General features: G+C 42.1%; 1 non-coding gene across 1 annotated transcript; it reads left to right on the top strand.

Annotated features, from left to right (window-relative positions):
• Positions 1-9,553: 9,553 nt before the first annotated feature.
• Positions 9,554-9,626, top strand: trnak-uuu (transfer RNA lysine (anticodon UUU)). Its single transcript has one exon. It is a non-coding gene; the product is annotated as a tRNA-Lys (tRNA).
• Positions 9,627-14,081: the final 4,455 nt, after the last annotated feature.

The following is a 14,081-nucleotide window of genomic DNA, read 5'->3' as shown; positions in this document are numbered from 1 at the left end:
ACTTCGCTTTTTTTAAAAAAAAGTAGATATAGCCCTGAAAAAAGCATAAGCTTTATCAGTTTTTACATTAATCTATTTTGAATCAAAGTTTGATATTTTTTTATTTTTTATTGCATTTTACATTATAATAATAATACAGTTTAGTGTTCCGTCATTGTACTGGGGGTATTAGGACCCACATGGACCGCAGGGTGTGCGCCCAGCGACAAAAACCCGACGTGTGTCGGGTTCGGCTGAGAGCAGGACAATGACGCCCCGGGGACAAAGGAGAGAAAATCAAAACGGTTCTATAAAAGACCTGTGTCAGCTGTCGGTTTGCAGTCTGGACTCTAAATCCTCCGATCCGATTTAAATCTCTCTAATACCTGAGCTGCGGCTTCTTCCGAGTATTTATTCGTATACTTATTAGGTGTAAGTGTATAGATGAAACCTTTCATATATTGTTCAGTTTAAATCAAAATGCTTTACTAATACAAGAGAGAAGAATAGTATGAAGGATGTGACAAATTTATGATTTCTTGTAACAAAACGGTTTTTATTTGTATTCGAAATTAAGCGGAATTTTAGCGCGACACACAAACCCTTTGTCTTTTTTAGTGATTTTTAAACAGACATAAATGTAGAAAACGTGTTTTTTTAGCACTACAGTAGCAGAGTCAGTGGCGTAATGACTAGCGCGGCAGGCCTCCCGTCAGAAAATTATAGGTTCGACTGCCGTCTGGCTTGTTGCGTTTATACCACTTACATTCTTTTATATAAATGAACTGCACCTGAAAGCTATAGAAAACACTTTGGGTAAGTTGTCTGCAGCCTCATGCGAATTTCGACAACTTTTCCCAAAACACTGTACTGTCTGGAGATCAGCTCCAGCTCTGAACTGCAATGAAAAACCATGCCTAACAAAACTGGAGAACAGCTGAACTTGTGCTCAGTTCGGTGATGAGGGTTCAGAACTGTCGTTGTTGTAATTAGCACGAACTGCACAGGCTCTGAATCAGACCATGTCAATTAGTCTGATCAGTGTAGGACACGTTAATGTAGAATTATTAATAGGTTTGTTAGTTAGTTAGTTCAGGTTTACCCACCTGAACTAATGTAGAATTATTACTTGGTCTGTCTCTTGTTTGTATATAAATGAATGTCTCTGACAACTTAATGTTAGTTTTACGATGTAGGTCAGGCGTTGACATATGCACGAGTATACGAAATGGCTCACTCCTGATTCAACTCATGTTCTATAGGAGATTGGCGATTCCTCCTGTTTCTCGTACAACCATATCAGAACAGAAGCCCGTGTCACCCAGCAGTGATTCAAGATCGACTGGCATTTTTATCCCTTTTTTGTTCGTGATCATTATTTTCTTTAGTTATGATCAATATTGAACTTTTTCGAAATTAAGTGACATTAATCAAACATGCAGGCAGATTTTTGAAAAGTATCCAGAATTGACAGGGTGCCCCTTTGGAACAGTCGTCAGAAAATGTGAGAAAATGAAAGTTATGTAAGCTCTCACACAAAGCATTGAAGATTGGAATCTGAGTGTAAAAAAGCTACCCGTCTCCCAATGATAGGCAGGGATAGACACCATGACTCGAATAGACTCAGCGAACTTTAACACCTATGATATTACGAGTGCTTTGCACGTGTCGAACTTCAAGAAGGAACTACTACAATAGTTGTGGACATAATTCAATACCACCGGCAAAATCCAATGCCGGCAACGTCTGAGAAAATAATGTTCACTCGTGGAATAAGGTCTTTGAATGGCTGGCGGGAAAATTCATTTATACTCCTGTTGCACCCTCAGCCGAAACATATTAAAATAACAACGCAGATTTGTTGGAGAACCTGACAATAATTATTGGGTTAGCACTGTATGTATTCTGGTATATTTACTTTAATTTTAATATAAATGTAAACATGCATGCTGTATAATCTATTGTAATTTTAAAATATGTTAGCTGAGGATGCGAGGGGGATATTATACCTTGTGAAACACGCAAGGAACTGTAAAAAAGGCTGGTATTTGAATAAAATTGGCAATCACAAGAAAACCACAATTTATGTGGTATTATCATCAATATCCTTCAAAATCGACGTTCAAATGAAGGATCTGAAGAAACTATGAAAAAAGCAACAGTAGTAGCAGAGGATTTTGAATTTTGCTTTTTAAGTCAGTAGATCACAGTAGAGTTGCGCCCCTACAAACAGCACAAAGGATGAATCCCACCTCCCTCATTATTGCTGTTTGTGCCGGTGAAAGTAGTGTTTGTGGTATTGAAAGCATCTCGGAAGATAAAGGTGCAGTCATTTCCACATGTCATGATATCATTAGATCCGACGACAAAACTAATTTGATTCACTCAAGGCTCCGCTCTTTTATTGTGATGTCATTTTAATTAATGTTAGCTGTGATAAGGTGTCGTTTCTGTCTCTTAAATTTTAAGTCTGCTCCTTTCTTCCTGGTTTAGAGAGCTGAAGCCCCCGGCATTTTCCAAGCCAACAATGTGAGGAAGATAGGCTTGGAGGAAGGTAGCGTGGCCAAGCGGTCTAAGGCACTGGATTTTAGGCTCTAGTCTCCCTAGGGGCGTGGGTTTGAATCCCACCACTGCCAAATGTTAGTGTTTTAAGACATGCAATACGATCAGTAAAAGCGCTTTTTGTTAGGCTGCGGGAGCTGTTTAGAGATAGACTTTCTAAAATACAGGCTTAACATCAAGGCAGAAAAAATATTTTGTTTTCTCAACATAAATTCTCTTTGGCATGTTCAGCTTTATGTAGGGAACAACATCTGCCGAGATCACTTTTGAGGCAGTGCACATGATAGTGTACCGGCACGTACATTTAATATTGGCTGTGGTGGTGAGCTGCTTTTGTCTGTGAAACTTTTAATTCTTCACGCCGAATCATTGGCAGGGGTAAAGCTTATTAAATCTTAGAACATAGCGCTCCATCAGAAATACTTTGTTCGTGGTCAAAAGAGATCAGAGGATTAACTTCATGAATTCACATAGCATACCTTACAGGAAAGATTTAAAAGGGGAATTGATTTTGCTTCCTGATGTTGTTCCTGTGGTTTTTTTTGGATACAAAGGTGAATGTTCTTTGACGTTCTACTAGAGTATCCACTGGGTGGGCTTTATCAATCAGCTCGGATAGGTCATCAGTGCTCCGTCTCTGGAAAATAATCAGCACTGTCATTTTTTCCTGTGCTGTCTTTTAAAACATATAAGATCACGAGTTTACAGATTTCTCCAAATAACAACTATACATTTTAACCCAGCGGTTAGCATTCCTTCAATCCAATAGTTTTACTCCGGGTAAAAAGCAGCGAAATATATAGAGAGATGATATTCAAATATTTCAACATTCTTATTGGGTTATCTGTATGGATATATCGCTCAGAATTCCTAATATGATTTTGAGTTCAGTTTTGCTTTACTACTTTCAGAGTCTTTTATTGACCTCCTGAAGCAGAGAAGTGACATAATCACAAATGCGACCTACCTGTGCTGCTGTTTTTGGTCAATAATGATTATTGCGAGGAAAAAAAAAAACAGCTCCTTGCATTAAGAGCACGCTCGCTGGTTGTGTTTGGTATTTTCCGTGGTGCTCTTCCTCAGCTGCAAAGTTATTTGGCTAGCAAAGACCTCTGAGAAGGAGTCTGAATCCGTCAACAACACAGGAATTCTAAGATCGCACTGCCGTCTTGTGTACAGAGATCTGCTTTTTCCTTATTGAGTGTTTTGGTGTTTAAGAACACGTATCCTACCTTGAATGCTAGTTTCAAAAGATATGTTACCGGATCACAGATTTTCTTGAAAAGATTTGAGGATGCACTTACCGGGATTCAAACCCGGCTCAATTATTTAGAAGGCACCTATAGCACCAACGCACTTCTGAGAAACACCGGCACATTTCCGCAATCCTCCCTCTCACCTACAAAGTTATGAAGAGACAGACGTCCAATGAAAACTAATTTGATTCACTCAAGGCTCCGCTCTTTTATTGTGATGTCATTTTAATTAATGTTAGCTGTGATAAGGTGTCGTTTCTGTCTCTTAAATTTTAAGTCTGCTCCTTTCTTCCTGGTTTAGAAATAATGTTCCATGATTGTTTACAAACACCACTATCAATTATTTTTCCAGCTCTAACGCCTGTGTGCGTTGACAAGGCATCTCCAAAAGACATATTAAATAACATGATCCTTCCTGTTACCATTCCTGTGGTTGGAGCGTTGTTTCGCCCTTTTACGTTCTTCTACAATATTTGCAGACAGGGCTTTATCACTCGAATTGTACAAAACAAGTCGGTCCATGAAAATCATCAGTACTGCTGTTGTTCTATGCGTAGTTTAATCAAGGTAGTCGAGTGAGGAGGTAAAAAAAGCACTCACCCGTCGATAAATCAATCATCGTCGCCCACAGTTGATGACAGTGTGACTGGATATAAAAAATAACTGATTCATTTTTACCCAGTCTCTGGAAGTTTCGATGCGATTATTTTTCCTTCCTTATTTCTTCATTCCTATGAATTTACTCTGTAGTAAAGGAAACGCGAAAGCGGGAAACTGTAGGCATTCTTCGTGAGTGGTGGATTGTGTTCAGAGAGCATCAGCACAGCTCTAAGTCAGTTCCATTGATAGGTCTGTTGGGGATTTAGCTCAGTGATAGAAGGCATGCTTTGCATGTATGAAGTCCCGGTATCTTTAGGTGCTTTATATTACTGTGCTCACATCGCAATCTTCTGTTGAATGTGAACTCTTTGCTCGTGTTCATAGAGAGCCAGATTTACACAATTAAATTCAGGCACACTCGAAGTGCTATGGTGTTGCTCTGCTGTTTTAAATGCACCTCTAAAGCATTTAGCTCTGTTAACTACCACATGATTTGAACTAATTTTATGTTATATTCAGGAAATCCAGAGGTCTTCAGTCGTGTCGTGGCTGTTGAAGAAGACACCTTTTAAATCTCACCCAGGATTTCTTGAGAGATCATTCAGCGAGCGAGTCCTCCCTCTGGACTCCGCACTGAGCTGAAAGCTGCGCGAATTCCATTGTACAACTGAGAAAAAAACTGATGGACTAAACAACGACATTTGATGATTATAAGAAATTCAAGAAACACAACAGTCCGAACACAGGTTTGAATCCTGAACGCTTAATTTAAAAGACAAAGCGAAGGATACGACCTGTAAACTCTCATCATGTCTTACAGTTTATGATATAAAAAAAATCTTACTTTCATAGTAATTTCTTGCTGCTGATAGACGATTTATTGAATTTTAACAAAATCACAATTACAAACATCTTGGGTTAAACAGTTATTCACATACTCTAACGAAGAGAAACGTTAGTGCCTTCCGGTGTGTGAGCCAATTTCTCAAAACAATATTTGTTAGTCTCTCGAGAGGCTGCGCAGGGTGTTTAGAGATAGAATTTCTAAAAGGCAGGCTCCCTGAGCTTAACATCAAGGCAGAGAAAATGTTTTGTTTTATCTACAGAAATGCTCTTTAAATTTCAACATAGTTACAACTCCCTTTATAAAGGGTGTGCACAGTTATAGAACCAAGGCATTGAAAGGTTTTTTTTTAAATTGTTGTTCCAAAAAATGTTCCATTTGATAGATAGATAGATACTTTATTGATCCCGTGAGGGAAATTGCAGTGCAACAGCAGCTTAACACACACAACACAGCCACAATGTAACGAATTATATAATAATAGTACAATACATACAATCCAATACAAGAGTTACTCACAGTCCAGACGCACAAGAACAAACTAGAACAGAACAGTACACAGAAAATCATATCACACTCATATCACACATATGGATATAAATATAGATGTAACTGTAGATATAAATATAAATGTATTGCACAGGTCCCTGGCATATATTGCACAGAAAGTGGTTGTAAACGGGAAAAAGAAAAAGAAAAAGAAGAAGAAGAGAACAGATGTAGCAGTAGATGTGTAGATGCGTTTAATCCAGATACAGGTCACTGTCGATGTTGCCTCTGCCAAGACACAAGGTGGATGCGTTGTACAGTCTTATGGCAGACGGCAAGAATGACCTCCTGTAGCGCTCCCTGTTGCACCGTGGATGAATCAGTCTATTGCTGAACGTGCTCTTCATTCCTGCAAACCTGTCATAGAGGGGATGGGAGAAGTTGTCCATGATGGCCTCTAGTTTGGACATCATTCTCCTCTCAGCCACTACCTCCAAGGAGTCCAGGTCAGACCCAATGACAGAGCTTGCTCTCCTGATGAGCTTGTTCAGCCTTTTGGAATCTACTGCTCTAATCCCCGAGCCCCAGCACACCACTGCGTAGAAAATGGCACTCGCTACCACCGACTGATAGAACATGTGTAGCATCTTACTACACACATTGAAGGACCTGAGCCTCCTCAAGAAGTAGAGTCGGCTCTGTCCCTTCTTATAGATGGCCTCGGTGTTCTTAGACCATTCCAGTCTATCGTCGATGTGCACTCCCAGGTACTTGTACGAGTCCACCATCTCCACGCCACTCCCATGGATGTAGACAGGAGTAGGTTTGACCTTTTTCCTCCTGAAATCTACCACCAGTTCCTTTGTCTTTGTAACATTCAGTTCCAAGTGGTTTACCCCACACCACTCCACAAAGCTGCTGACCAGTCCTCTGTACTCCTCCTCCTGCTCACCCTTGATACATCCCACAATTGCAGAGTCATCTGAGAACTTCTGCAGGTGGCATGACTCTGAGTTGTACTTAAAGTCCGAAGTATAGAGGGTGAAGAGGAATGGAGAAAGAACTGTCCCTTGAGGTGCCCCTGTGTTACTCACTACCTGTTCAGACACACAGTTCTGAAGTCTCACAGACTGTGGTCTGCCTGTCAGGTAGTCAGTGATCCACGAGGTCGTGGAGGCATCGACTTGCATCTCTTCCAGCTTCCTCCTTAGAAGTAAGGGCTGGATGGTATTGAAGGCACTGGAGAAGTCGAAAAACATGATCCTTACAGTGTTGCCAGCCCTGTCCAGGTGTGAGTAGGCCCTTTGCAGCATGTAGATGATCGCATCCTCCACACCAACACTGGGCTGGTAGGCAAACTGTAGGGTGTCCAGTGATGAGCTGACCAGGGGTCTCAGGTGGGATAAGACCAGCCTTTCCAGTGTCTTCATGATGTGAGAAGTCAGTGCAACTGGTCTGTAGTCGTTGAGGACAGAGGGGCGCCCTTTCTTTGGTACCGGGACCAGGCATGATGTCTTCCAGAGTACCGGGACTCTTTCCAAGCGCAGGCTCAGGTTGAACAGTTGCTGGAGCACTCCGCTCAGCTGATCAGCACAGGCCCTCAGAACTCTGGGACAGATGTTATCTGGTCCTGCGGCCTTACCCTCGTGCAGCCTCTTCAGCTCCTTCTTCACCTGGTCAGTTGTGATGGTCAGCCTGGCCTGGGGGTTGGTGCTCATAGTGCTTTTAGTGCTGCAGGTGTTAATGGCGGAGGTGTTGGAGAGTGGCAGCTGTGGGGGATGGGTGGGTGAGTAGCCGTCGGGGGTTGTGGCTGTAGGCGGCCATGTTTGTGGGGGGATGGAGGAGGTATTGGGCAGTCGCAGCTGTGAAGGGTTAGGGAGCGTGTGGCTGTGGGGGGATGGGTGTTGCGCCACAGAGGACCCAGAATCAAACCTGTTAAAGAACTGGTTCAACTCGTTGGCCAACTCCAGGTTCCCCTCTGTTGCACCCCCAGCCTGTTTGAAGCCAGTGATCTCTCTCATACTGCTCCATACATCTCTCACCCTATTCCTTTGCAGCTTATCCTCTACCCTCCTCCTGTAGGCGTCCTTGCTCTCTCTTAACTTCTGCTTTAGCTCCCTCTGTACACGCTTGACCTCTTCCTTATCTCCCCTCCTAAAGGCTCTCTTCTTGTCATTCAGAAGAGCCTTCAGGTCGCTGGTAATCCAGGGTTTGTTATTGGAAAAGCAGTGTACGTCTTTGGTGGGGATGGTGTTGTCTACGCAGAAGTTAATATAGTCAGTGACACAGTCCACCATGCTGTCTATGTCGTCCCCATGTGGTTCGCACAGCACATCCCAGTCGGTGGCCTCCAAAGCACCACGAAGATCCTCCATAGCCTCCAGAGACCATCTCCTCACAGTCCTCATGGTCGCAGGTTGGCGCTGGACAATAGGCGTGTATATTGGTGTGAGCAAGACAAGGTTGTGATCTGATCTGCCAAGGGGGGGAAGGGCTGTGGAACTATATGCATCCTTAGCATTGGCATATAATAAGTCCAGTGTTTTGTTTTCTCTGGTCGGGCACTTAACAAACTGGTGGAAAGTAGGCAGAGTGGTGGAAATGGATACGTGGTTAAAGTCCCCTGAAATAGCTATAAAAGCGCTTGGGTGCTTTGTTTGTAGCCTGGCTGTGACTGCGTTTATGACGTCACACGCTACCTCTGCATTTGCCGTAGGTGGGATGTAAACAACAACAAAGATGGCGCATGTAAACTCCCGCGGCAGATAGTACGGACGCAGTCCTACGGCTACCAGTTCGATGTCCGGGTTGCAGACTCGCTCCTTAACATGAGTATGTCCAGGATTACACCATCTGTTGTTTACAAGCACCGCGAGCCCCCCTCCTTTCCTCTTACCGCTCTCTGTGTTTCTGTCCGCCCGCACCGTCTGAAAGCCGCCGATGGTAACATTCGAGTCCGGAATAAGTTCCTGCAGCCATGTCTCGGTGAAACACATGATACTGCATTCACGATACTCCCTCTGGCTTCTCACCAATGCTCCCAGTTCGTCCATCTTGTTCACTAAGGACCTCACATTTCCCATGATGATCGAAGGAAGGTAGGGTTTAAATCTCCTTCTCTTCGCCTTTCGCGTCGCACCAGCCCTACAGCCACGGCTTCTCCTCCTCAGCTCCTCCGGCACCGATGGCTTCTCTCCAGTGGGTAGAGCCGGACGCGCTAGCGCGATCAGCTGGTCCCGCGTGTAGACAATGCTTCTGTGGCTATCGGCATTGCAACTCGATAGCCACAGAGGTCCAAGTATCAGAAAAAGCAAGAAAACGTTTCTCAGCTTCCTAGTATCCATCATGTTGTGATCGCAAATCTAGTTGCCGGCAAAGGTATGAGGAAAAAACACTAACACACTAGCATTAACTAACTGAAAGAAACAAAAAGACAACAAATAGACACAGAGCTGCTGTAGCAGGCTGCCACTAACACGGCGCCATCTTGAAATGTTTCTTAACAACATTAAGAAAGAAAACATTTGTTTTCTTTCTTAATGTTGTTGATTAAAAGATCTTATTAAATGCGAAAAAATCTGAATGTGAAAAAAGGTCAAAATGCTATTGAAAAAATCAGTAATGTGAGGAAAGATTAATTGTGGGAGCCCCTTACCTCCCCATATCATGCTGTATTTCTCACTCATTCTACTGGGTGAGGTGCCGTCGCTTCTGGATAAAGTCTGTCAGTGGTCATTCCAGACGGGTCAGGTATGACTGCGCTTCGGCACAAGAAGAGACATGTGACTTACGAGGATCCCGACAGGGTCGTTTGTTTTCCAGAGCCCGGATAGCTCAGTCGGTAGAGCATCAGACTTTTAATCTGAGGGTCCAGGGTTCAAGTCCCTGTTTGGGCGTTTGTGTTTTCCTTAAGTGTATTGTGGATTTCATTATAATTCGTATTTTGTCTTCCACTCTTCTAGCTGTATTCTATTGTGAATGTCATTCTAAACCATCTTTTATCATTCCCTCTACTAGCTGTACTGTGGTTATTTTAAAAGTTCATCACTTGTATTTTCTTTAGTGTTTCCTTTCACAAACCGAAAATGTTCAAGACTATTTTGTCACCGCACTCCACGTAGATAATCACAGGAAAAGTAAAGGAAACGCAGTGAGGAGCTCACACAGCGAGTACTCTTGAATACAACAAGAGGAAAAGCACACACTGCACATCTGCGGAACATCACGTCCGAGTTTATAGTGACAGCAGAGATTGAGCGAAGTAGTTTTTTATTACTGGCTCGCTGAACGATCTCTCAAGAAACCCCGGTGGAGATTCAACAGGTCTCTAATAATCACGTTCAAAAAGTAGCCTTAATGGCAACACAGTGTTAGGAGTCCGGCTTTTCTTATTTCTTCTGCAGAACCAGCGGTATCGGAATATACTGATCCGCAAAATAAGCGCTTTCGTTTCTGATCGTTTTTATTGAGCGCTGCTCTAAACTTTACATTTGCTTGTGCTGGTTTTCCTCATGAAAAAAGAAATTTCTCTAATTACATTATTCCATGAGCAACGAGGAGAAAGAAATAAAATACATAATTCATTATAAGAACTAAAGGCAAGATGGCTGATGGTCTAAGGCGTTCAGGTCGCAGTTTCCTCTGGAGACGTTTGTTCAAATCGTACTTCTAATAAGTACTCTTTTTCTCGTTAGAGTAGAAACGATAGAAGCTTTAAGTGGGAAAAAATCACAACATCTCGCATTTCACGTGTTTAATGTTAATTGTCTCAGTGGTTGCCTCGGTGATGGATGGCTCTTCTCTCTTGCAGGGTGACGGCAAACTTCTTTAGAGAGGGAGTCTCCCACGCACGGTTTTTCTTCATCAAGAGCCGAGGCAACAGAGACAGACTTCAAACTGACATTAATTACTTCATGAGCGTTTATGACCGTCTTTAAAAAGCTGAGAGAAGTCGACAACGTCTTTGGAAAAGAGGAAATGTCTGCTGACAGTAAACTGAGCTCACCCTCAGCTGCGGACAAGCGCTCCTCGTTAGTACAGTGCTGAGTAACCTCGCTTGTCGCGCGAGTGACCGGGTTACGTTTCTGTGACAGGGCGCTGATTGAAATTTTTTAACAACCTGACTTCATTTAGAAAGTGTGTACTGTGTACTAAGTTTCGGACTAGTTAGTGCAGTAGAATATGGAGATCATCTCCAGCTCTGAGCTCAACTGCAACAAGCAGTCGTGCTGAGCAAAGTCAGAGCCCAGCTTAACGTGTGCTCAGTGTGGTGCTCAGGACACAGGGGCATTGTGGTTATAATTAGCACAAACTGCAGGGGCTCTGAATCAGAACATTTCAATTTATCTGATCAGTAAATTAAAATGCAGGACACATTAATATAGGATTATTACTGTGTCTCTGTTCCGTTTGTATATAACCGAATGTCCCTCACAGTTTAAAAGATACCAGTAAAGACACCTAACTCTTAATTCGGTACTCATTGCAAATATTCCAAAAACAAGCACGTCCAACAGCTGCGGGGTTGAAGGTGAACATGTATCGTATTGTAATGGCTTCTATTTCCATTGATGAATGAGACAGTTTCATGAGGAGATACTACACACAATTAAGCGAACACATCGCTATTTCGGTCTGATGTAGAGGCTCCATTTGTGTCAGCAGTACTATAAATGTAAGTCTTATACACTTTCAGGGGCTGCATCTGTAGCGCTTCATCTAAGATGACTGTTTTACTTTACCGCACGGTTACATTCACCCACCCAATTTATTCTCAGAATACCCAATGGCTCAATAACCCTGTTTTCCCCTGGGAACCACCAGTGTACCGTCTCATTCCATTCAAAAATATAACAAATTTATTAAATTAATATATTCAATGAACTGTGTAACACAGAGCTGGAAAGGTGAAATCAGGATGGCTGAGCAATTGAGCAGCTGAAACTGGTGATCAGGATGGCTGAGTGGTTAAGGTGTTGAATTTACAACCTACTGAACAAATGTCTATGTGGATTCTATCCCTGCTCCTGTAATTTGCTTTTGAAGTGACAGAACACTGAAGATTTTCACTCTATTAAAATATGTATTTACTAAATTTCAGTTCTCTCCACTCCCTGGGATAACTGAACTCTCACCATCGCATTCTGAAGGCTTTACATGCATTAGCTGTGATACAGCTCCTAATAAAGACAGAATGAAACTGTATCAATAATAAATGACATGTTTTAAATAAACGTTTATTGATAAACTTCATTATTAATAAAAGTGGTGTGACAGGAAAGCAAATTAAATATTACAATGATATTCCAAGCAACTGATGTGTGCCGGAGCCAAATGTCATCAACTGTGGGCTTTGTAAATTGTTTAAAAATTGTAAGTGAAGTTGAGATAATTAACAATTTGTTGATTCCTGCAGTTACAGATTAAAACATGAGAAGAGTTTCTCTGGGTTTATCTCTGTCCGAGAGCCTGATGTGGATATGCTGAATGCAGTGTCTTTGATTTATGTACTCAAACAACCAAAGAATCCCATTCTCGTCATCCTATGGTTTGTCAAACGTGATTTTTTCAAAGTGGGTGTGATTTCGTTTAGTCTTTCGCTCCTGTACTAGAGCAGTAATGTTTCTAGACGCGCATGAACATGGTATAATAGGCTGACAGCAGGAACACGTGGCCCACAAGCATTAACAGTATCAGAGGTGTCTGCAGTATGTTGGTTTGTGAGCAGCGATAAAATAAAATGCAGAGGAAGCAGGTGTGCCTGCATTAATAAAGCTCCATCGAGCGGAAAAAGTAACAGAAGAACCAACCTAAATCCAACAGCAAGTTTCTGCAGCTGAAATCACAGGCAAAACTGCCGCTGGTGAGGCTTAAACTCACAACCTCCGCATGACTCCACTATGTACTGCACGCTGACCAAATGCACCACTGCAGCTGCACAATGTGTTTGTTACATGTCTTAGATGTATTTATTGGAAGGTTGCGGAAATCGTAAATCACTGATTTCATTATCTGCACGTTTAATATCTAGGAGAGAGAACTCCTTCAGGTTCTACAGCTCATAAGTGCACTTTAAGAAGTCTTTGCTTTTGTGAGATGGATCTCTGAGGTGCAGCTTTTTTCTTATTACTAAAGATACCTCTACATTGTAAACTATTTGAAGACCTGGAAAAAGGAACGTGGCGTTAGTTGAAATAAGCACTGAATGGGTTAAAACCCACGCTAAAGTGATGCCTTGTGGAGAATAAATCAACATACTTTATTCACACAGGTCACTCTGCCACGGACAAGAACGATCAGCTACCACCACTATTATTATCATTATTATTATTATTCAACCATTTGGGGAACAATACAATTGAACAATCCCACTGTTCTTATGGCAAGAAAAATAACATGAGACCACTGTAAGAATGTTGTAATTGTTTGAACAATTGATTTCTATTTTTCCCTCTTATGGGCAACACTGTGGTATTTCTTTTTCTCTTCGTTGTTGTGCATGGGCTAGTTCTGCAGCAATATTTGCCACAGAAATTTCTGCGCAGCTCCGTATTAAATCTGTTCTCAACTACCAACGGACAGAAGACGACTCCAGTAGATAGCTGTGTAGTTGTGTAGGACCACACACGACACAGTGATAGTGGGGCTCTTAATGGACTGGTACACAGACCACACGAGAGGCAAGCAAAACGCTTTTAAAATTCCAAAGGCTCACCAAGTCAGAGGAACAGCAATGAACTGAAAAGATCTGTTACAGACATCTATGTTAACCTCTTTAGAGCTATAAATGCCATTTGTTTAATTTATCTGTAGATTAACACTCCCAAGTAACAGCACCTTACAGTATATTAATGTTAATTTCGCTGGTGGACATTAGCTGGTGTTTTTTGTAACAATTTGCTTGCTCTGCTGTAAGGAATAATAATAACATCACTTTATTAACCCTTTACAATTTATTGCATTAGGAATTATCTTTTTGCATACCCCAGCTTGCTCTCCATGAGACACACAGATAAGGAGAGAGCCTGGGGTCAGAGCACAGGGTCTGCCATTGTATGGTGCCCTGGAGCAGTTGGGGTTAAGGGTCTTGCTCAGGAGCCCAACGGAGTAGGATTCCTCTGCCGGCAGAGGGATTTGAACAAGCAACCTTCCAGCCACAGGCACAGATCCTTAGCCACCCCAAGCATATAAAGTAAAGTAAAAAATATACAGTATATAAAGCACGCGAACTTAAATGTTCAAAGTTTTCAGGCTCTTTAGCATTTTCCTTCACACATGGAAAAAGTTCGATGTGTTCTTGTCACATTTCTACACGTAGATAACACAAGATAACACATACACAAGAACGGATG

The sequence above is a fragment of the Atractosteus spatula genome (assembly GCF_055471065.1).
Source record: "Atractosteus spatula isolate fAtrSpa1 chromosome 10 unlocalized genomic scaffold, fAtrSpa1.hap1 SUPER_10_unloc_3, whole genome shotgun sequence".
In the NCBI taxonomy this organism is placed as follows: domain Eukaryota; kingdom Metazoa; phylum Chordata; class Actinopteri; order Semionotiformes; family Lepisosteidae; genus Atractosteus; species Atractosteus spatula.
This window is presented reverse-complemented; position numbering and strand designations above follow the sequence as displayed.